At 39.9% G+C, this 25,768-nt stretch overlaps 1 protein-coding gene across 1 annotated transcript in view; it reads left to right on the top strand.

Moving 5' to 3' along the window:
• The window catches only part of LOC149846352 (uncharacterized), a 68,351-nt gene that overhangs the window by 25,781 nt on the left and 16,802 nt on the right, over positions 1 to 25,768 (top strand). The gene's annotated exons all lie outside the window — the stretch shown is intronic.

Raw genomic sequence — 25,768 nt, 5'->3', positions numbered from 1 at the left:
TGCCGTAACACCCAACTTTGCTGCAATCGATCCAGTTGTCATGCTATCACCGTGATCTGTAGATCTGATTACAGATCTGTGTCATGACATTAGTCAGATTTGTGATCAGATCTATGCAATTAGATAAAAAAAATAACCACACCTGTTTACGATTTGGTGTAGATCGATCACGCTCTCAGGCTCCCGAGATCCACTGCTCTGATATCATGTGGAGACTTGAATGAGGTGCACCAGAACCGAGGCAGAAGAAGAAGAGAGAGAGAGAGAGAGAGAGAGAGAGAGAGAGAGAGAGAGAGAGAGAGAGAGAGAGAGAACTCATTACTTTCTTACTTAGGGCTAATCTCCTCTAAGTTAAATAGAGAGAAGCCAATAAAAAAAATTACATACAAGTCCCTCCTTAATTATGAAATATCAAATAACCTACTTTTTAAGAAAGCTTAAGCTTAAAACCTCAATAGGACAATTAGTCTCAACAAAATCTAGCTAATCTTTAAATTCCTTTGATAAAAATGCTCCCCTTGAATCAGTGCGAAAGATAGAGATCATTTTTAAATTTATTTTTGACCAAATTATGAAATATTTGAAAGTGTGACAAAACTTCAGATTTATTTTTAAAAAAATAAATCCATGTCTAGTAAAATCATCAGCAAAGATTTTGTAATATGCTAACTCACCCTTAGATACAATAGGTGTTGGGCCCCAAACATCCGAATGTATTAAATCAAGTGGTCGTTTTTTAGAGATCATTTTTAAATTTATTTTTGACCAAATTATGAAATATTTGAAAATGTGAAAAAACTTCAAATTTCTTTTTAAGGAAATAAATCCAAGTATGTCTAGTAAAATCATCAACAAAGATTACGTAGTATGCAAACTCATCCTTAGATACAACAAGTGTTAGGCCCCAAACATCCGAATGTATTAACTCAAGTGGTCGTGTATGTTAAAATATGGGTAGTTATTATATATATATATATATATTCATATACATATATATATATTTGTATGTACATACACAGTACAGGGGTATTTTGGTTTTTTGACCACTGTAATAGGTGTCATCCCCTTCTGTATTTTTGTATTTTTTATTTTATTGTTCATTGTTGTATTGTCAAGGGAATTTTTGTCCTTGACAATACAATAGTATTATAGCTATTGGGAGCTCCCAACGGCTAGATTTGGGGAGCCCGCAACAACTATTTCTTGGAGCATCTCACTCCCTCTTTTGTATATAAATATGGGCCCCTTGCAAAGCAATGCATTTTGTGTGCATTTCAAGTTAAATAAATATTATTTTTTTATTATTGTATGTTCCTCTAAGCTCCTAAGTGGCTATTGTGCTTTTGCCCTCTTGTGGGATTTTTATTGGCCTCTTGTTTGAGGTGTGGAGAGCTTTTGGTTTCATTACATGGTATCTTGTTTTGATCGTGGATTGTATGATCCTGGACTCATGGTGCCCAAAAGAATTTCGCCTTCACTTTCTTCTTCCTCTCTATCTCTCCATCTTTCTCTTATACCTATGGAGGATGAACGAGAAGTGATTGTCACCATATCCGTGAGACTCAATGACACAAACTATGTGATCTGGGTATCCATGGTGAAATACAAGATTTGGGAAAAGGGTCTATGGGGCTTGGTGGATGGATCCGAGAAGGAACCAAAGCTTGTGCTCACCAAGAATGAAAACGTGCAAATAAATTGCACCAAGAATGAAAACGTGCAAATAAATTGCACTTCAAGGAGATGAGATGGATAAAGTCATTGTTGACTATGAAAAGAGATGAAGGAGTGGAAGATGGGTCATTCCAAATTCATGAGATGACTCATTAATAGTGTTGAAATAAAGAAATGTTCTAGCTTAGCAAAGTTTGAATTTGCTAGTGATGCTTGAAAATATCTCCAAGATATATATATATTTTAAGAGATGTAGCTCATATATGTAATCTCCAAAAGGAAGAAAGAACCATGACCCAAGGAGATATGAGCATAAGAGAATATTACAATGTTCTCTCCCTACTTTGGGATGAATTGGCTCTCTTGGAGCCTAAGTGACATTGTCCACTTGACATAGAACTCCAAGAGATGCAAATCAACTCAGAGCATTTTTATCATTTCATAAATAGGCTTAGGTCTGAATTTGAAAGAACAAAATCAACCTTCTTCATAGAGGAGGTGTTCCTTCCACAGTAGAAACTTTAGAAGAACTAACTATGAAAGATAATAGATTGAAAAAAACCTTCCCTACCAAAGATGAGAAATCGGTGCTTGCTATGTCAAGACCCGGGAATCATATAAAAGCATATAGGCCTCCTCACTTTGGAAGAGGCCAAAATGGCTATGAAAGGAGCTCAAGTGATTATAAAAAATGTTCAAATAACTATGAAAGAAATTCAAGTGACTATGAATACAAGAGAAGTGGTAAGTTAATATACCATTTTTTTTGCAAAGAACTGGGCCACATCAAGTCATTTTGCTCAAAAAGGAGAAATGAAAAGAAAGTGGCCTCTCTGGGATCATCAAGCCAAAAGAGTGGCGTAGATGAAGGTATCAAGAACATCTCCTTTGCTTAACTCATGGTAATCCTTAACCACTAATCAAAGGTCAATCTTCCTCTCTCTCTAGTGCGGTCGTATCAACATGCGTGGATCCTAGTAAGAACTCTGGGATTTTTTATTCCGGTGTCTCTTTCCATATGACTCCAAATGAGTCCATATTATCTAAATGTTTAATTAACTCAAATGATTCTTATGTTTCAATCGTCGATGGAACATCTTTAAAAATTAAAAGCTTGGATACTTTAATTTTTTTTTCTAAAAATAATCAAAATTTTTATATCCCAAACATTAGAGTAGTACCCAAACTTAACCTAAACATCTTATCTGTTTCTCAAATTACCGACCATGGGTGTGAGGTCACATTTTCATCTAATGATTGCTTGATATAGGATCTCCAATCCAAGAAGCTGATTGGGCGAGGCCATAGAAGAGGAGACCTCTACTTAGGGGTGGCAATCGGGTCGGGTTGGCGGGTCAGCATACCTCAACCCGAACCCGACCCGTTTATTAAACGGGTAACCTGACACGACCCGCCAACCTGCTTAATAAACTGGTTGGGTCGGTAAACGGGTTGGCGGGTCAGGTTGGCGGGTTGGCGGGTCGGGTTGGCAGGTTGACCCGCCCACCTAACCCGTTTATTAAACGGGTCAGCCGGGTTGGCATACCCTTAACACGAACCCGACCCATTTAATAAACGGGTTAGGCGGGTCGACCCGTTTATTAAACGGGTTCGTTTTTGCCCAACCCGAACCCGCCTAAGAGGCGGGTTGGCGGGTCGTATCAGGTTTTGCCACCCCTACCTCTACTACATGAACAAGTTGGAACTATCAAATCAAAATTTTTGTAGTTTTGTTGAAAAGAAAAGTATTGAACATCGGCATAAGAGATTAAGACATCCAAGTATGTCAAAAATGTATTTATTTCCTTTTCTTGAAAGTTATAATGAAAAGGATTTGACTTGTGAAGATTGCATACTTGGAAAAATAAAATCTTTACCTTTTGGAAATAGCTAATTTGTATCTAAAAAAGCTTCTGAGTTAATACATTCGGATGTATGGGGACTGACACCGGTTATGTCCAAAGGAGTTTCTTATTATGTGATTTTTATGGATGATTATAGTTGGCACACATGGATCTACTTTCTTAGACTCAAATCTGAAGTATTTGAATGTTTTCAAAATTTTCGTAGTTAGGTTAAAAATCAATTCAAAACATCTATTAAAATATTTAGATTCGATTCCGGAGGAGAATTTTTATTAAAAGATTTTAAAAGCTTTTTTGATCAACAAGGGATTACTCATAAAAAATCTTGCCCTTACACCCCACAACAGAATGGGTTGGCCGAAAGAAAGCATCAACACATCATTGAAACCACTAGGACTCTTCTAGTATCCAAAAATGTTTCAAAAAGGTTTTAAGTCGAAGATGCACTTACAACGGTTTACTTAATCAATAGAATGCCTTTCATTATTCTCGGAAACGCTTCTCCTATTGAAAAACTGTTTAAAATTTCTCCCGAGTATTCAAGATTAAGAATCTTTGGTTGGAAATGTTTTGTTCGTTCCAAAAAAAATGATAAACTTTTCGCTATGGTCATTCCTTGTGTTTTCCTAAGCTATGCCAAAAACCAAAAAGGATTTAGGTGTTATGATATTGAGAAAAACAAGCTTTATGTTTCAAGAAATGTAACTTTTCTTGAAAAAGAAAATGGCTTTGGAAAAATTGAGTCTAAGAAACCATGTGAGTACTCATTTTTGTTTGACTTCAAACATATTCTCGTCGTACACAGGGCCAACCACCATGTGCATTAGAAAGGTATACCCAAAGTCAAGACATAGATCAATCTAGTCATAGAAGATGTACAAGGATATCCCAAGCACCTAGTAGGTTTGTATCCTATGAGTCTTTTGAACTGCACTATAGAGCTTGTCTTATGGCCATACATTCTTACGTCAAGCCCTCTTCCTATATTGAGGCCAAAAATCACCATGAATGTGGCACATGAAAAAGTTCTTCAATTCTAAAAGGCTTTGTATGGTCTAAAATAAGCTCCCAAGGCTTGACATGATCGTTTTAGTAATGTGATGGTTCAACTAGGATTTAGATCTTGTTATACTGATACTGCCTTGTTTGTTAAGTTCTTTGATGTAGGTATAGTTATCTTACTCCTCTATGTGGACGATATGATTATCACAGGAGGTGATAAACAGGGAGTTAGTCATATTAAGGATGTTTCCAAAAGGAACTTTGATATGACAGATCTTGGTTTTCTTCGATGTTTTCTTGGGATAGAAGTTGCTTACTCACTTCGAGGGTATTTTTTGTTTCAGACTAGGTATGTAGCCGAGATAGTTTAAAGGTCAGGCCTTACGAATGAAAAGAGAGTGGACACCCCAGAGGTTATCAATGTGAAAATAAGGACAGATGATGGGGGAACCTCTAGAAGATTCAACTCTATATCTCCAAATGATTGACGCCTTATCTTACCTTTTCATTACTCGTCTTGATATTGCTCATGCTATTAATATTGTTAATCAATTCGAACATTCTCTCACTACAGTACATATGAGTGTTGTAATGAGAATAGTTAGATATGTTAAAACTACTATTAATCATAGTTTATTTTTGTCATACTCATCCCCATTAGATGTTATTTCATATACCGACTTTCGTTGGGGAGGAGATGTTAATAATCATTGCTCAACCATTGGTTTTGGTGTTTTTTTAGGTAATTCCTTGATATCTTGGAGGTGCAAGAAACAACAGAAAGTGTCCCTGTCCTAAAGCTGAATATCGTGCTATGACCACTTCTGTAACACCCCGAAAACTTAACCCAGATTTTTGAGGATTTTTTTTTTTAATACAGCAGAAACCCAACATAGAGTCTTAATTTTAGATCTTAGAATTAGACAATGTCGCAAAAGGGATAGACATAGGATAGATCCTAGAATTAAGTGGTGGGCACTGAAAGGAGCTAAACAAAGAATGTTTGTAGAGCAGGTAGTTAAGGAAGTTGATTGGTGTCTCGAGGAGGATTCAGAATCAATGTGGAATAAGATAGCGGGTGGCATGAGAAAAGTGGCTAAGGAGGTATTGGGTGAGTCTAAAGGCGGTGCACCACTAGGTAAGGATACATCATGGTGGAACGAGGATGTCAAATTAGCTATTAAGGTTAAAAGAGAGTGTTATAGAAATCTAAGTAAGAGTCGTGATAATGAGAATTTAGAGAAGTATATGATAGCTAAGAAGGAAGCTAAAAAAGTAGTTCGAAACGCGAGGGCTATGGTATATAAGGAGGTTTATGACAAGTTGGATACCAAAGAAGGCGAGAAGGATATTTATAGGCTTGCAAAGATGAGAGATAGGAAATCGAGGGATTTGGGTATGGTTAGATGTATCAAAGATGAAACGCAAAGGGTTTTAGTCAAAGATGAGGAGATTAAGGAGAGATGGAAAGATTATTTTGATAAGCTATTTAATGATAGTCATGCTCAAGATCTTGGAGACTTCTTCATTCCTTTTCATGAGATAAATCGTGACTTCATGCGCAAGATTCAAAAGAAAGAAATTGCAGAGGCTTTGAAGAAAATGAAATCAAGAAGGGCAGTTGGCCCAGATGGTATACCTATCGAGGCTTGAAAATGCTTGGGAGAGAAAGGTTTAGAATGGTTGACAAATCTTTTTAACTTGATTTGGCGAACAAATAAGATGCCTAATGAGTGGAGGAAGAGTACTTTGGTGCCTTTATATAAGAATAAGGGTGATATACAAGATTGCACAAACTATCGTGGTATAAAACTCATGAGTCATACTATGAAACTTTGGGAGAGGGTGATTGAGTCTAGGTTGAGGAAGGTTGTCATGATATCGGAGAATCAATTTGGTTTTATGCCCGGAAGATCAACTATGGAAGCTATACATCTTCTTAGACAACTTATTGAAAGATATAGAGAGAGAAACAAAGATTTGCATATGGTTTTTATTGATTTAGAGAAGGCATACGATAGAGTACCTAGGGACGTTCTCTGGTGGACAATGATGAAGAAAGGTGTTTCTCTAAAGTACATTAGTATAATTAAAGATATGTATGAAGTAGTAGTAACCAATGTCCGCACTTGTGGAGGGGTGACAACCAATTTTCCGATAACAGTTGGGTTAGATCTGCTTTAAGCCCTTTTCTATTTGCGATAGTGATGGATGAGCTTACGAGATCAATTCAAGAAAATGTACCGTGGTGTATGTTGTTTGCTGATGATATTGTTTTGATTGATGAGTCTAGAGCTGGGGTTAATGCTAAGTTAGAATTATGGAGACAGACATTGGAAGCTAGAGGTTTTAAGTTGAGTAAGAGTAAGACTGAATATATGGAATGTCGGTTTAGTAAGCAACGAAGTAGTGATGGGAGTGTAGTGAAGCTTGGTGAGCAAGAAATACCGGTGAATGATTATTTCAAATATTTGGGATCTATCATTCAAAAGTATGGAGAAATTGATGGAGATGTAAATCATAGGATAAAGGTTGGGTGGATGAAATGGAAAAGTGCAACTGGAGTGCTGTGCGATCGTAGAATGCCATTGCGGTTGAAGGGAAAGTTTTATAGGACGACTATTAGGCCCGCTTTACTATATGGTACGGAATGTTGGGCTGCCAAGAGACATCATATTCAAAAAATGAGTGTAGCTGAGATGCGGATGCTTAGATGGATGTGTGGAAATACAATAAAAGATAAGATTCAGAACGAGGAGATACGTAAGAAGGTAGGTGTTGCACCCATTGAAAATAAGATGCGAGAGAATCGTTTACGGTGGTTTGGACATATTCAGCGAAGGCCTAATGATGCTCCAGTTAGAATGTTGGAGAAATGGGAAAATATATTAGTTAAAAGAGGTCGGGGTATGCCTAGGAAGACTTAGATGGAGATGATAGGAAAGGATATGAATGCTTTGAACCTCACCGATGACATGACATTGGATAGAAATGATTGGAGGAAAAGGATTCATGTGGAAGACTCAAAATGAATTTCTTTTTTTGGTTCATATCGCTGACCCCAATTGTTTTGGGATGAAGGCGTAGTTGTTGTTGAATACAGCGGAAACCAATCATACCATAGGGCTAAGCATAACAGAACATTACAGGTAGAGCATGACCAAAACATTCTTTTCATTTCAAGATCAATGAAAATTAAGATCAGAGTCCACACACTATTCTTGGAACAGTAAATTCAAAATCTCGATTGAAGCCTCATCTCGCAGTCGCTCCTAACTCCAATTTTTCACCTGAAATTTATAGGAATTAGACTACAACTGTCTAAGTAGGAAATCCGTAACTTTTAATGTGGTACATCATGAATCCAGTATGTGATATGGGGGGGTCAAGTATGATGTTCAATATATACCAAAAATAAACAAAGGTCTATAATATGACAGTCAACAATTTATCAAAAATTAACTGACAGGTAACATTAATAGCAGTATTTATATATATCACACCACCACAATATAAATCCACACAATTATTCAAAGAAATGCAATTATGACAATTCATAATTCAGGTACGTATTCACACCTCAAGGTACATCCATTATGCATAAAGAAACACTAAACCATACCATGATGCACAATTTTAGTACAACAAGACATTTAACATACATTGAAAGTTAAACATCACGTATCCACCAAAGATATAACAAATAAGGAAAACAGATAATGTATGCATGTTCTAATGCATAACAGGAAAATGCATGACTTATGTGTAATGCATGAATTCTCTTATTATCTTTCCTTAAGTTTCTCTTTTCATATGCATGCCCTATTAAATGCATACAATTTAAGTTCATCTTTTTAATTACTGTTGCCCGTGGATACACCAAACGAGTACAAACCCCGAGGTCAAGTAGGTTCCCAGGGTAGTTTAACACACAATTTGTATTTTATTACTGGGTTCCAACTTAGCCCTCGACCGATATCAGGAAACATCACCATCCATCGGAACATTAGACTTCCACATCTAATGTCGGGTACACAAGGGTCACCCCACGCCCACAAGTGTCACTTCCTTGGTACCAAAACAAACTCATAGCTGTGACCAACACACCACTCCCGGGTAAAGTGACAGACTCTCCCTAAAACCGTGGCCAGGAGAAAGAACCTCAATATCGGGTTCATGGGACCAAATTACAGCACACAGAGTTTTTGTATCCTCACAGTCTCCCCAAGACCAGATATCCAAGATTCTCATACTCCAGATGAGATATCCCAGAATGTATATTACACTGTTCTTATTCATTATCTTTTTATTAAGAGCCAATTATTGAGTTTTGCAGTTCCACATGCAAAAACAAGGCAAAAGCTCGCATCAACCCCTGCGAGAACCATCACGAGACTCCAGCCCGTGGAAACACATCGAACAGTGCAATATGGAACAATAATATAAAGTATGATTTTTGCGATGCATTTAAACAATTAAAGAAAAAGCAAACCCAAGCTCAAGGCTCTCCAGGCCTGTGATGATTCATCTAGACCATCGATGCATCGTATGCAAAAATCATAACAACTTGCAATGTATGCAATAATACCAACATGATTCCAAATGACATTCATTCATACCATTTTAACAATGTGCATGAGCTTCCACAGTCACATGCATGTGTTCACCATCCATGTGTAAGTGCTTTCATGTAATCACTTAACACACATGCATTCATCCATCATCCATAAGCACATAAGGACATTTATACCTGATTTTACATGCTAAACACACATCGATTTCGTGTATGCACATGTACTAAAAACAAATCCATAAATACACGATAAATAAACATGTCCCATCAATATAGGCACAAGAAACATTTTCATGTGTTAACATCCACACACATGAACATAACCCAAATTCAGCAATTGAAACTTCAGGGCTGCACACATTCATGTCATGTATGCGCCTATATCAAAACAACTTTGCCATGACATATTATTAGACATCAAATACCTCACCTGTTACAAACTAAAAAGCATGCTAGCATGTGCACTCATGCAACCCTAACACAATCATAAGCATGTCATATCTCAATCATATGCATCTTCACTACGTGTGTCACCTACATCATATACAGGTATTAACCAATGCATATCTCTTTTGAGTGTGGGAGTGTACATGTAAAATTTCATATCCACATCAAGCATACATGCTCAAATAAAAATGTTAATAACTGAACCATGATCACCTTCATGATTGCACAAGCAGTATATTGAAAAGCTAAGATAACATTTTTCATATACATCCGACAGAAGGATGAGTTTCTGCATATGCTAGGGACGATAGTTGCTTTACCAATCCCGAACCCGCTATCCTCCTAGCTAAACATCCAACTAATTCCCAAAATTTTCTTGTCATATGTTATACCCATTGCTCCCCATATACTAAACATGAGTACCCATCATAGTTATCTATCTGATAAATATGACTCAGTTGCTCTGTTAACAAAAGTATCATATAACTTAAGATTTTGTTCTAACCGATTTGTTTCCAGCTAAATGTCTTTTCAAAAAAATAGCAATTAAGCTATCCTGAAATTTGTGGTAAACTATCTTTTTGCTAACAAGTGTTCAATATAGAATGCAGTTAAACACAGAATCAGTTCAGAAACACACCTTGATGGAATTTAAAAGAAATATAACATTTTATGCATAAGAGTGCAGTATCTAATCAAACTAATTTTTAAAGAAAACAGATAACATGTTACTTCTTCAGCCAGATTCAATAATCAGTCACAACCAAAATAAGATGAGATCTGATAACAGCTCCAAATGTGCCAATATTCAGGTCATTCATGAACTGAAATAATTTCTTACATACAGCTAATGTCCACTATTAGAATTAACTGCTAATAGGGTATATAAGAAAAATAATAATGATCTTAAGGATACTTTTTCGTTTTAACATGAAGTCGCCATCTCTTGCTAATCCAAAAATAATAAAAGATTCAAAACCATCATGTATAGTTTTAAGGGTGTCGATTACAGTATCAAACATTCTGCATCCACATAACTCATCAATAAAAAAGGTAGGCTTAATAATGTATCTGTTTTATTCTCAAACAAGATTAGATAAGCAATAAAACATATACAAATTTGCTTAAAGATTAAAATCAGATGTGGAATTTGCCCATGCAGTTCATCAAGAAATAGGGTTTGATCAAGAAAAACTAATCTGATCAAGAAACAAATATGATCAACATACAACTAATAGAGTTACACCAGATAGAATGGGCATCACTGGACATATACAGATACAGTATAGCCCCTTGATTTTTTTTTCATGTGTATCACAACAACACAGGGTTTACATAGACAACTAACAGAATTTAATCGAATAAATTGAATATCACAGAACCCATACAATTGCAAGAATTGAAATTTTATGCATAACCAATTTTTTTTTTCTGTATATAATGAAAGGCTTAATATCCTTACCTAACTACCAGCTGGGGTTCGGTCTACAGACCTCACACCCTAATGTCGACAGTCCAATCAAGATAAACTTGGGGCAAAAAATAAAAGTGGAACTGTCCTGCTAAGTTCCCCCTCGGTTACCGACCCGAAATCCCCAAATCTGGGGTTATCTGACACCAAGAGTCAGAAACCCCCAAATCACTGTCATCACCCCAGAAAACCCCGATTCTGGTCTCCCAACACCAAGAATCGAACCCTTTCTCCAAACCTATGTGTATCATACTCTAGAATATGAAACCCCCAAATCATCTACTGTCTTTTGCTTCCTGGCAACCAAGAACCCTATCAAGAACGACTGAGCATGCAATAGGTGTGCTTTCTTGACCGACCCACAACACACACGAGATACAATCAACCCCAAACAAGAAAAGTGCAGAAATCCTACCTGTTCCGGCGATTGGAGGAGGAGGTGGCTGACGTTGCTGCAAGAAGAAGGTCGTTAGCGATTCTGGTGGCAGGCGATGGCGGCAGCAGGTGGCCGGGAGGCTTGCCGACGACGGAGCTCCTGTCGATGGTCGGCCTGCTGTTTCGCAGCCGCGATGCCGGTGGAGAGGGTGATGAGGGGCAGCGGAGAGGGAGAGCAACAAATCCAGGACTCCCTTTTTGCAGGAGGGCAGCACACGAAAAGGGAGGGGATAGGTTTTCCCCCCTTTCCCTTCGGCGGCCTCGCACGACCCCGCCCCCTGCTTCCATCGTGTTAGGGTTCTTTCAGAACCCTAACCGCAGCCTTCCCTCCATTTTATCGGGCAGACCCCTGCCCTTTAATTTACGTTTTTTTTTTTTACTATTACTTATCAGTATCGCAGGGCGCGACCCGGGTCCGGATTCGAGACCCGCGAGCCTGCTGCGATCTGGATCAGCGGATCCTTTGCTTACCTGGGTCCGCGATTTGGGTCCGAAGTTCTCCAATAGTGTGGATCCGCGGATTGGATCCACGTGTTATATTTAATTTATTTTATATCCTTTTATGGGTCTTGGATCCGAGATTTGGATCCCAGACCCAAATCAAACTGTTTACGCATTATATCTATAAAAATCCAATTAATTCCCAAAAAAAATGCGGTTATTACAACTTCGACTTTTGAATTGGTGTGGTTGCGACAATTAGTCGAAGATTTGGGGGTTTTCATATATGAGCCCTCAAAGTTATGCTGTGATAACAAGAGTGTCATCTATATTGTAAGCAATCATACATTTCATGAGCAAACAAAGCATATCGAAATAGATTGTCATTATGTCGGTGAAGAATTCCTAAAGAAGACCATCACTTTACCATATGTGTCATCTGAGTATCAACTGATGGACTTCTTTACTAAGGCGCTACCATCTCCCAGATCCCACTTTCTTCTTGGCAAACTCTCGGTTGTCGTTCCGTGAGTTTGAAGGGGGTGTTAAAATATAGGTAGTTGTTATATATATATATATATATATATATATATATATATATATATATATATATATATATAATGCAGGGCAGGACCCGATTGGACCCATCGTGCCACCTGATCCACCACAAAGGGCAGATGACCGAACCCACGTGTCCGACCCCATTGCAGGTACGGAGCCGCGATGCAGGGACGTACCCCTGCGTACCTACTCCAGGCGTGGTGCGGTTCGAACATCACAGAGCCAACAGCTGATTGAAGCTGACCCAGATCGCGATTCGGGTCCAAGGCTGGACCCGCGACCCGGGTCCAACAATAGTCTTTAAAAGACCCTCTCCTAGGGTTTCGTGGAAAAGAAGATTGAGGACTCAGTAGCCGTTCTTTTATTGTTTTGCTTATTTTTTTCCCTTTTCATTTACTCTCTGTTTCATTTAATTCCCTATTGCTCGTTGTTTTTCCCTTATTATTGAAAACTTATTGAAATAAAAGAAGATGCTTAAGCCACATTGATTCTCGGTGGGCATCCAATTTCTTTCCTCCTCGAAGAGCACTGCATCAAAGTGGTATCAGAGCGGGCGTCCACCTTCATCAGCGAGATGACTCTTGAAGCACGGACCGATCCGGCACGAGGCAAGGAGCGTGAGGAGGCTGGCAGCGAAGATCCAATGCTGTGTGTGATGGATGTGCTGACGAAAATCCAGGAGAATATGCTGCGAATGAATAGGGACATCGCCGGCCTGTCAAAGCGATTGGATGGGTTTGATGAGCGTCTTGTGGCCCTTGAATCACCCAGGGAACAACACGCAGCAGCAGGTGCAGATCGGGTGGATGGCGCGACTGCAGGCGTGAGCCCCAATCTTTCTGCATCCTGTCAGCCGACCCAACTTCAGCATGGTCGTGTCACTTCGTTCTCGTCGGCTCCGATGCCCACCACCGATCCGGGTAGTTTCCAGTTTCACCAGGGTGTTTTGATAAGCGACCTTCCCCCTGTGGGGGTATCACAACCAAGGCAGCCAACCAATGTGGCTGCGTCGCAGGTTGGACCGGCCCTGCAGGGGCCCAACGTCCCACTGGGTCCACCTGCAGGTTCGGGTCTGGGTATCAACACCCTGCGATCACGTTGCAGGCCGACCCGAGTCAATGGGACCCCAACATTACGCTGGGTCCACCTGTAGGCCCAAGCTCGTGGCATCTGGTGGCACTACCGGTCGGGTCGGGACGACAGAGCCCCAGCGTCACGCTGGGTCCCTCGTCGGGCCCAGTTCTGTCGGCTCGACCCGGGAAGGAAATCTTATACCCCCCTGTCCTAGTGCGTGGAGGCCTAGTGACAGCGTACCCGCGCACTAGAACAGGTGGGCCCCTTTTGAGTGGATCGAACCCAGGAGGGTCCGGTCCAGCCTTCATGTCTACAGGGCACAGGCCCGATTCGCTGGGACCGCCCGTTGGGTCTCAGGGAGCGGGTCTGAATCCTGAACCCCTTCACCCGGCTTACCCAGTTGGGTCCGGTTCGTGGGCTGCCCCAAGCCAGATCCAACTCGTTAATTTTTATCCCCAAGATGGATCCACTGCCGACCCAGACCCATATCGGACCCGGACGGAGCTCCAGTTTGGATTTGAGTCGGGTCAAAACCAGACCCATCATCATATGGATCGCGGATCGAGTTCAACTCGAGCCTCTTATCCCCACAACTCGACCCACGATCCAACCTATCCAAATCTGGGTCCGACGAATAGTTTAGGATTAGGCCCGACCCATATCCAATTGGGCGAATCATCTCAGTCCTATCCCAACCTAACCCGATACCCAAACCCCAACCAACCCATTAGCCCCTTACCGATCCAAAACCCGATACCTCACCCGACTCAACAACACTATCATAACCCAAACCCGTATTACCCTGCTCCTACCCAGTTAGAACCTGAAAACCACCAGACCCACCCACCTTACCCTGGACCTCCTGTCGTTCCGGTGCCCCAACGCCGGCCGCAGATGGCTCCCGTCCACGGACAAGCCAGACCGAGGCAGAATCAACAGGGAGCGGTGCGACCTAAGCGCCAACCACCCATCAGTGGAGTTCGTCAGCACTAGCATCCAGGTGAGCAGTACCGCACAACGGGCGATGAAGCAGTATGGGACGACGACGCTTTCTGGAACGAGTATCCTGCAAGAATGGTGGAGCCTCGACAACAGAGAGCACCAGAACACTCCTCCACCTACAAAGTGAAGCTGGATCTTTCGGAGTTTGCGGGGCGATTCGACGCAGAGCAGTTCTTTGACTGGTCTTATGTCGTGCAGTTCTTCTTCGACTACCACACCGTCGCTGAACACCGTCGTGTCTCTCTAGCGTCTAGTCGACTGAGAGGCCTAGCACAGACATGGTGGGAGCAACTGCATCGATCGAGAGAGCGGCAGGGATTAGAGTGCGTACAGTCATGAGAGGAGATGCAAAGATTGATGCAGTCAAAATTCATGCCTTCATATCACGCCGAGAGAGCCTACAAGGAGTACCTGACCCTGCGTCAAGGCACCCGAACTGTGACAGAGTACACTGCAGAGTTCCATCGCCTTTCCCTACGTGTGCAGATCGAGGAAACCGCCCGCCAGTAGGTCACGAGGTACATTTCGGGTTTCCACCCTGCTATTTCTGTTGATTTTAGTTATGTCACAGTTGAGACATTAGATCAGGCCAGTAGTTACGCCATGAATGTCGAGGAAATGCTGAAAAGGAGGCAAGAATATAGTGAAATTAAATGGGGATCTTCGAAACACGAGCTTAGATTAACAAGAGCAAGTGTCAAGAATGACACTAAAGCATAACCCTTAAAAAGGGTATAACTGGAAACAAAATAAAAATAAAAATGTATTCTTTATTGATATGAAAAACCAATTGCTTAAGAAGCATTGGAGTAAAATACAAGAGGGGCTGCACCCCTTTATATACACAGCTGAAAGAGGACTCAATAGAGCTGTTGGGCACAATCCAATAGCTCTATTTAGAGCTGTTGGAATGTGTCAGTCCAACAGCTCTATTAAGAGTTGTTGGACTGTGTCAGTCCAACAGCTCTATTGCTAGTCAAGTCTGGACAGGACTTGACTAGCAACAGTCATTCTAGTTCAAACTGAACTAGATGACATAAAGACAAAAAATAAAAAATAAAGGAAAAAAATTACAGAAAAGAAAGAAATGAAAAATGTATATATATATATATATAATATAATATTATTATATATATATATATGTACAGTTTTACATTTTAACACTCCCCCTCAAACTTACGGTACAATGAGCGAAAGTTTGTCTAAGAGAAAGTGAAATCGGGGAGCAGCGAGAGGCTTTGTAAAGAAGTCTGCTAACTGATATTCTGAAGTGACATATGGCAGATCAATTATCCCGTGTAGATATTCCTCTCTGACGTAGTGACAATCCATTTCGATGTGTTTGGTGCGTTCGTGGAATGTTCTGTTACTGGCAATGTAGATCGCACTTTTGTTGTCACAACACATTTGTGAAGCCTTTGTTGCTTCAACTCCCATGTCAGCAAGCAGTCGTCGGAGCCAAACTACTTCCATGGTCGTGGTTGCCATGGCTCTGTATTTAGCTTCGGTGGATGAGAGAGATACCTTCTGCTGCTTTTTACACCTCCACGAGATTAATGATTCCCCTAAAAAGACACAAAAGCCAGTGGTTGAGTGTCTGTTATTGGGATCACCTCCCCAATCAGCATCAGTATATGCAATTAAATCAAGAGAAGAGGAGGAAGATAAGAAAAGTCCTCGTGAAAGAGAGGACTTGATGTATCTGATAATACGCATGACTGCTCCCATATGAACAGAAGTAGGAGCATGTTGAAATTGACTTGTTGTATGAACAGCATGTGCTATATCTGGTCTGGTAATGGATAGATAGGAAAGTGCCCCGACAAGCTGTCTGTAAGGAGTAGGGTCTGCAAGAAGTTCTCCATCATCAATCTTCATTTTAACATTAACAACTTCTGGAGTGTCGACTTTCTTATCATCAGTAATACCAGACCTGAAAACAATATCAAAAGCAAATTTAGTCTGAGATAATAAATATCCTCTAGGAGAATAAGCAACTTCAATGCCTAAAAAATATCTCAACAAGCCCAAATCAGTCATTTTAAAATGAGATTTAAGAAGTGTTTTGATTGTTTTAACTCCCTGTTTATCGCTTCCGGTGATGATCATATCATCCACATAGAGAAGAAGCACAATGATCCCTGCATCAGAATTCTTAATAAACAAAGCAGTGTCAGTTAAACAAAATTGAAAACCAATATCAATCATAACACGACTAAACCTATCATACCAAGCTTTTGGTGCTTGTTTAAGTCCATAAAGAGCTTTTTCTAAGCGGAGGACTTTACCCTTAGGAATACTTAGACCAGGAGGGGGTTCCATATATATTTCTTCAACTAGCTTTCCATTTAAAAAAGCATTTTTGACATCCATTTGAAAAATAGACCATTTTTTGATAGAAGCTAAAGCAATTAAGATTCGAACAGTAGTCATACGAGCCACCGGAGCAAAGGTTTCTTCATAATCAATCCCATATTCTTGGGCATAACCTTTGGCTACTAAACGGGCTTTATATCTTTCAAGCGTACCATCACTCTTGGTTTTAATTTTATAAACCCATCGACATCCTATAGTTTTCTTCCCTGGAGGAAGATCTTGAATATTCCATGTAGAAGCCTTTTCAAGTGCATCTAATTCAGCTTTCATGGCTTCTATCCATTTGATATCATTTTTTGCTTGAAAATATGCGGATGGTTCTTCATATGAGTGAATTAATGCAATAACTGCCCTATATGTGGGTGAGAAAGACTCGTATGATACAAACTTTCCTGGAGGCCTCGAGATTCGGGTTGATTGTCTAGTTGGAATGTTAGAATATTTCTCAAGTGCACATGGAGGATTAGACTCTTGTCGCCTGGAATATTGAATACTAGTATCTCTATGAACTTCTTCATTTTCAACATTAAGATCAATAATTCTTTGATCATCATCAAAGTTACAGTCAAGGTCATATTCATTAGATGTTGATGTTAGATCTAGCAAAAAGGAGTACTCAGTGACGTCTTTTAATTTTCTAAAATCAAAGAAGCTCTCCTTTTCAAGAAAGGAAACATTTCTAGACACATATAGTTTATTATTTTTGAAGTCAAAACATCTATAACCTTTCTGGTTTTCAGCATATCCTAAAAAGGCACAGGGAATCGCACGAGGGGAAAGTTTATCATTTTTGTCAGTAAATATGAAACATTTGCACCCAAATATTCTTAGTCTAGAGTAGTCTGGAGAAATGTTCATAAGTTTTTCAATGGGAGTGATATTTTGTAACGAAGAAGATGGCATCCTATTAATGAGATATGTGGCAGTTAAGGCAGCTTCTGCCCAAAAGTCTTTCGGGACTTGATTTGCTATTAATAAAGTCCTAGTGGTTTCTATAATATGGCGATGTTTTCGTTCTGCCAGTCCATTTTGTTGAGGTGTATAAGGACAAGATCTTTGATGTGTGATGCCATGCAATTTAAGATAATTTTGAAAATCTGTGGATAAGAACTCTCCCCCTGAATCTGTGCGAAAAATAGTAATATCATTTTGAAACTTGTTTTTAACCATATTATGAAAAGTTTGAAAGTATGAAAATACTTCAGACTTATGTTTGAGAAAGTACATCCATGTATGTCGGGAGAAATCATCGACAAAAATAACATAGTAAACAAATCCTCCTTTAGAAATTACTGGTGCAGGACCCCAAACATCCGAGTGTATTAATTCAAGTGGTCTTGAAGAGAAAAAGGTTCTGTTCTGAAATGGTAATCTTTTCATTTTGCCGAGAATACAATCTTTACAATCAAATGATTCAGAATTACAAAATTTCCCTAGATTTGGAAAATGTTGGATTTTGGCTATATGTGGGTGACCAAGTCTCTTATGCCACAGTTCCAACTCTATTTTTTGAATATTATAACAAAAAGCTTTCTTTGGCATTTCCAAAAAATCCATGTAATAGAGTCCTCCTTCTCTATGGCCTTCCCCAATCAGCTTGCCTGACTGGCGATCCTGTACCCAACAACCATGAGAAGAAAAAGAAATATTACACCCATAATCAGAAATTTGAGATACAGATAAAAGATTTAAATTTAATTTGGGAACATGTCTAATTTCTGGAATAAAAAAATTTTTTGTTTTATAAATTTTTTCAAAATTTCCTATTCCTTCTATTTCAAGAGAAGTCCCATCAGCAGTAAAGACCTTTGGCACACTTGTTTTATTTTTAACACATTTGGATAGACTTTGATTATTTGGGGTCATATGAAAAGATGCACCAGAGTCAAGAAGCCAAGAAATTTTACCTAGATCAGAAAAAGATGAGGCTGCTGCGCCGGTTGAAGCTTCAGATGAGGAAGAGGCACCTTTGATGAGAGGCTGAAGAATCTCCATGAGTTGGGCCAGGGAAACTGGTGCATCCTGATCTTTAGGCTCCGATCCAGCAATTGCAGCTCTTTTTTCTCTCAGCTCCTTAAGTTTGGGACATTGTGGCCTGTAGTGTCCCGGTTCATGACAGTGATGACAAATAACTTTCTTCTTATCATAGTCACCATTTTGTCGGTTAAAGTGAGGAGGCCTATATGATCGAACATGATTCTCTGGTCTAGACACGGCTAAAACAGAATCATCTTCAATTTTTAAAGAACCTTTCCGGAGACGATTTTCTTCCATTGTTAACTCTTCAATAGTTTTAACAATAGAAGAAATTTTTCCCCGGTGAAGTAGGGCCGATTTAGTGGTTTCAAATTCCGGCCTTAATCCAGTGATAAACTGGTAAAAATGTTCGGCATCGAGTTGTTTCTGACGAAGCTCGATGTCTTCGACACAATGCCACTTTGGTTCTAAAAGGGAAAGTTCTTCCCATAGTTCGGACAACCCATTGTAATATTCAAGAATAGTTTTGTCTCCTTGTGTCATCATTCGAACTTTTTCTTGGAGGTTGCATGTTAAGAAGACACATTTGGATTGGATCAGATCTTGATCCAATCCATAACACCGCCTAAGGCACGCGCCTCTAGGCAGTGGCATACTTGTAATTACATTCTTTTTTATTATGTATTTTGTAAAATGTACATTTTGAGTATAAATAGAATGATACAAAGGGGGAGAAGTATTCTGCGCCCCACTTTATCTCTCCTCTCTTCCTCTCTCTCAGGTTTTCCTATTTCCCTCTCTATCTCTCTCTTTTGTTATAGCCCACATATATCAAAATCTTACATGGTATCAGAGCTAGGTTCGGGCTGAAGACATATCGTGCGGGATCTCTCTCTTGATCGTAAGTTCCTCTCTCCCAAAATCCCTAAACCTCTCTCCTTCTTGCCGTAAATCCCTCTTTCTCCCAAATAACCCTATTTCTCTTCTTTCTTACCGTGAAGATCTCCTTTTACTCCGAAAACACCATCTGTTTTTGTCTCTACTGTGCCCTAATTTCTGCCCTAATTTTCAATCCGCCCCTAATTTTCTCAAATTTTGCCCTAATCTTGCCCTAAATCCCAAATTCGTCTAATTTTACCTTAAATCCCTCTATGGCTGCCCTCTCTTCCAGCTTTCTTTCTCAACTTATCTCTCAAAAACTCAATCAAACCAATTATTTGACGTGGAAACGTCAAATCATCCCCTTTATCAAGAGTCATCGGCTTTATGGCCACATTGATGGCTCTCTTCCTGCACCACCTGAGTTCAATGTGACTGATGTGAAGAATGCTGCCGGGGAAGTTGAAAGCACATTAACTGAGCCTAATCCGGATTATGATACATGGACGGCACATGATCAAGCTCTTGTTGCTTATATTACATCAACCCTTTCAGATGAAGTGCTCGCAGGGATTGATGATGATCTCACTGCAATGGAGTTGTGGCAGGCCTTAGCCACAACATATTCCCAAATTTCTGAAGCCCGATTTCTTCAACTTAAGAGGCAATTTCAAGATTGCAAGCGTGGTACTAGATCAGTTTTGGAGTTTATGACTGAACTGAAGAATATTAGCGATCAACTGGCCATTGTGGGACACCCTATTAACGATAAAGACAAAGTTCAACAAGTCCTAAGTGGGTTGGGACCTGATTTCGATGTCTTCTGTACTGCTTTAGAGGTGTTGCCTTCCCTTCCCTCATTTGAAGATCTCAAGGCAAAACTGCTTCAACATGAAGCCAGCCGATTGCAACGTCAGGACTTATTGCCGCATGATCAACACAATGTTCTTGTTAGAAACACTTATTCTCATCCAGGGAATCGTGCTAGAGGGTTCCATGTGCAACCAGGGACGGGAAGAGGAATCCTTCCTACTCCTCAGGCTACCACACAGGGCAATATCCCACGGAGGATCCCTACTTGTTTTTATTGTAACAAAAAGGGACACGTAAAGTCTGAGTGTTGGCACAATCCGCATAACAAAGGCAAAGGGGTTCGACGCGATAACACGCAGACGAGTTCACATGTGCCAGGCAACCATATTCCTCCAGATGTGCAACAAATTCTTATGACTGCTATGTCCAAGATCAATTTTAAACAGAATGAGGAAGGAACTTGGTATGTGGACTCTGGTGCAGCAACTCATGTGACTGATAATGCAGGTAAACTTTCTAGTGCTCTCCCTTATTTAGCTCAAGGCTCAGTTGTTACAGGAGATGGATCCCATCATAAGATATCCCACATTGGAAATGCACAAGTGTCTTTGTCTCACTGTTCTTTAACCTTGAAAAATGTTCTAGTTGTTCCAAATATCAAGAAAAATATTATTTCTGTCTCTAAGCTTATTGATGATTCTAATTCCTCTGTTGAATTTACTCCATCTTCTGTTTATGTCAAGGATGCTCGAACCAAGAAGACATTCGCTGAGGGTGTTCGCAAGGGCAACATGTACGTTCTTGAGGAAGCTCCAACAATGTCTGCGTCAAGTGTCTCTGTTCCGTCTTCTCCTAGTCCTCATCCTGTTGCTTTAACAGAGTATGATAGGTCATTCATTTGGCATGGCCGTTTAGGTCATTGCAGTCATTCTTTTATTCGTGATCTTGTTAAGAATGGGTTCATCCCCAAGTCCAGTCTGAGTCCTGCCAATGAGTCAGACATGTGCTCTAATTGTCATATTTGTAAGAGCCATGCCTTGCCTTTTCAGTTGATAAATAAACGAGCTTCCAAATTATTTGAGACAATATATTCTGATGTTTGGGGACCAGCTCCTCTTTCTTCTTCTTCTGGGAGCAAATATTATGTTGTTTTCATTGATTCTTACTCTCGATACACTTGGATTTATTTTATGAAGCATAAATCCGAAGTGTTTCACTTGTTTACTCAATTTCATGCCTTAGTCCGCAACAAATACTCCTCTAATATTGTGCATTTCCAATGTGATGGTGGGGGAGAATTTATCTCAAAAGAATTTACTGAGTACTTACTAAATCATGGGATCACTAGACAGATTTTCTGTCCACATACACCTCAACAAAATGGCATAGCAGAGAGAAAACACAGACATATAGTTGAATCTGCATTAAGCATGTTACATAATACTGGCATCCCCATGACTCTTTGGACTGAAGCTTTCCATACTGCCGTATATATCATCAATCGTTTGCCATTGTCATTACTTGAAGGAAACTCTCCATATTTCCTTTTACATCATGAACACCCTGATTACAATGTGTTGCGGGTTTTTGGGTGTATTTGTTATGTTCATGTTGATGTCTCTTTACGAAACAAATTTCAGGATCGGGCTATTATGTGCAGATTTATTGGTTATTCTGACAGTTATAAAGGGTATAGATGTTACAATCCCAAAACTGGGCGTGTACACATTTCCCGTCATGTTGTTTTTGATGAACTCAGATTCAAGGACTCGACAGACACACTTGTGGAATCCAATGCTGATCCTCAGTCTTATGATCCATGGCTTAGTGCTGAAATCTTATCTCCACAGGGTGATCCACATCAATCTTCGGCTCCAATATGTCATGACACTTCCATTGCCTCATCCCAAGTTGATTTAGAACCATCCACATGTGATCCTCGACCATCTGGTTATTTTTCAGGGATGACTTATAGTAGAAGGCTTCCCTCTATCCGTGCTTCAGACACAACCGATGTTCTTCCACGCAGATCAGAACGGGTGAGACATCCAATTGACAGGTGGGTCAGCTATGACAATTTTTCTTTAGATTTTCAGATCTTTATGACAGAGGTGAACAAAAATGAGGAGCCCAAGAGTTATGATCAAGCCTCTCAAGATAGACGTTGGATTGATGCCATGAATGAGGAGATGTCTGCCTTGCATGAATGTCAAACTTGGGCTCTTGTTCCTCGACCAGACGGGAAAAATGTAGTGAGTTCAAAATGGGTTTATAAGATTAAATATAAACCCGATGGCAGTGTTGATCGATACAAAGCCCGTCTTGTTGCCAGAGGATTCACTCAACAGTATGGTGAGGATTATGATGAAACTTTCAGTCCAGTTGTCAAGATGGGGACAATACGAGTTATTCTTTCACTGGCAGTGTCACATGGATGACCTTTATATCAGTTGGATGTGAAGAATGCATTTCTTCATGGCTATTTGAAAGAAGAAGTATATATGGAGCAACCTCCAGGGTATGCATCAAGTGATCCTACTCAATGGGTTTGCAAACTACAGAAGTCATTATATGGGCTCAAACAAGCATCTAGATCATGGTTTGACAGGTTCTCTCTCCATATTCAGCAGGCTGGTTTCACTCGAAGCGCTCTTGATCATTCTTTATTCTTATATCGGTCAGGTGAAACTGTAACTTGGCTTCTCATATATGTGGATGATATAGTACTCACGGGAAACTCTTCCTCTCATATCGCTCATGTTAAAGAGGTCCTACAAGAGGCTTTTAAAATGAAAGATCTTGGCGAGCTACGATACTTCTTGGGGGTTGAACTTGATAGAAAGGATAATGAGATGACTCTCACTCAACATAAGTATGCTCTTGACATATTAAACAAGGCAGGGATGTCGCAGTGCAAACCCATAAATACTCCCAGTGTTCTTAACTCCAAGTTGCGTGCTCTTGATGGAAGTGATGCATATCCTAATCCTCGGTTTTATCGAAGTATTGTTGGCATGTTGCAATACCTCACTTTTACCCGTCCTGACATAGTATATGCAGTGAACCAGGTCTCTCAATTCATGCATGCTCCCACAGAAGAGCATATGGAAGCAGTTAAGCGGATTTTACGCTATCTCAAAGCTACTATTGGAGATGGTCTCGTTTACACAAGGTCCTCAAATGTCTTGGATGGACATCATCTTTATACCTATACTGATGCTGACTGGGGGGGTGATCCAGATGAGAGACGGTCTGTTTCGGGTTATTGTGTTTTTCTTGACTCCAATCTCGTCTGCTGGAGTAGCAAAAGACAACGGGCCATTTGCAAGTCAAGCACAGAAGCAGAATATAGAGCCATGGCTGCCGGCACTGCTGAAGTTGCATGGTTACGACACCTCCTTGGAGAACTCTTACTTCCCATTGCCAGCTCCTCCTTCCTTTGTGATAATCAGAGTGCTATTAAAATGGCTTTCAATCCCATCTCTCACAGTCGTACCAAGCACATAGAGATTGATCAACATTTCATTCGTCAAAAGGTTGAAGACGGGGTCATTTCTCCAACATATATTCCTACATCACAACAGGTGGCAGACTTGTTTACTAAAGGACTTACAGGCGAGCACTTCTGGGCTTTGAAGAACAAGTTGTGCATGATTCATCCCCATGCCCAACTTGAGGGGGGCTGTTAAGAAGACACATTTGGATTGGATCAGATCTTGATCCAATCCATAACACCGCCTAAGACACGCGCCTCTAGGCGGTGGCATACTTGTAATTACATTCTTTTTTATTATGTATTTTGTAAAATGTACATTTTGAGTATAAATAGAATGATACAAAGGGGGAGAAGTATTCTGCGCCCCACTTTATCTCTCCTCTCTTCCTCTCTCTCAGGTTTTCCTATTTCCCTCTCTATCTCTCTCTTTTGTTACAGCCCACATATATCAAAATCTTACGTTGCACACGTGTGCAATATCTTTAAGGGAATACATATTCTTAAGGTATTCCCATGCCTTATCGGCATGATCAAATTTGGCAAGACTTGAGCATTTTTTAATGTCAACGCTATTGATAAGCCATGACATTATCTTCGCATGAGATATTCTCCATTCTTTCCATTTCTTCTCGTATGAGGCAATAACCTTGATTTTCTCTTCTTCCGATAGAGGGACCTCTTTATCTCCCTCCTTTTTAGTAAGAGATAGCTTAGGTTCCGAATCAGAACCATCCACAATCCCCCATAAGCCTTTTCCCCATATATGGTGCTTCATGATTGAAGCCCATGTTACATAGTTCGTATCGCTTAGTTTCATAGGCATGATGGTGACTTTATCATTGTCATCCATCGATTACAAGGAGAGAAAGAATAGGGATAGAAGAGAAACAAGGAAAATGAAAAAGAAAGAAAAAAAAAACAATACAACAAGATGTGAAATCTTCTCCAATGAAGTGATAAAACACTTCTCTTCAAGTGGCGAACACTTTTGCAAACGGGCACGGAAACCGAGGCAGCTTTTCCTCAAGATTTAGTACTTTCGCGGCTTTGATACCATGAAATGAAATGGGGATCTTCGAAACACGAGCTTAGATTAACAAGAGCAAGTGTCAAGAATGACACTAAAGCATAACCCTTAAAAAGGGTATAACTGGAAACAAAATAAAAATAAAAATGTATTCTTTATTGATATGAAAAACCAATTGCTTAAGAAGCATTGGAGTAAAATACAAGAGGGGCTGCACCCCTTTATATACACAGCTGAAAGAGGACTCAATAGAGATGTTGGGCACAGTCCAACAGCTCTATTTAGAGTTGTTGGAATGTGTCAGTCCAACAACTCTATTAAGAGTTGTTGGACTGTGTCAGTCCAACAGCTCTATTGCTAGTCAAGTCTGGACAGGACTTGACTAGCAACAGTCATTCTAGTTCAAACTGAACTAGATGACATAAAGACAAAAAATAAAAAATAAAGGAAAAAAATTACAGAAAAGAAAGAAATGAAAAATGTATATATATATATATAATATAATATTATTATATATACATATATGTACAGTTTTACATTTTAACATATAGGACCTCCCGTAGTGAACCCACCAGTCGACCTAAGTCGGGTTTCCCAACCAGGGGAACAAGCTCCCCTAGTGACTCAAAGCCTAGAGCAGACTTTAGCAAACCTG

This window comes from Nuphar pumila, chromosome 2 (genome assembly GCF_984573655.1).
Source record: "Nuphar pumila chromosome 2, dmNupPumi1.hap1.1, whole genome shotgun sequence".
Taxonomy (NCBI): domain Eukaryota; kingdom Viridiplantae; phylum Streptophyta; class Magnoliopsida; order Nymphaeales; family Nymphaeaceae; genus Nuphar; species Nuphar pumila.
The sequence above is the reverse complement of the archived record's forward strand: the minus strand, read 5'-3'. Positions and strand labels throughout refer to the sequence as shown.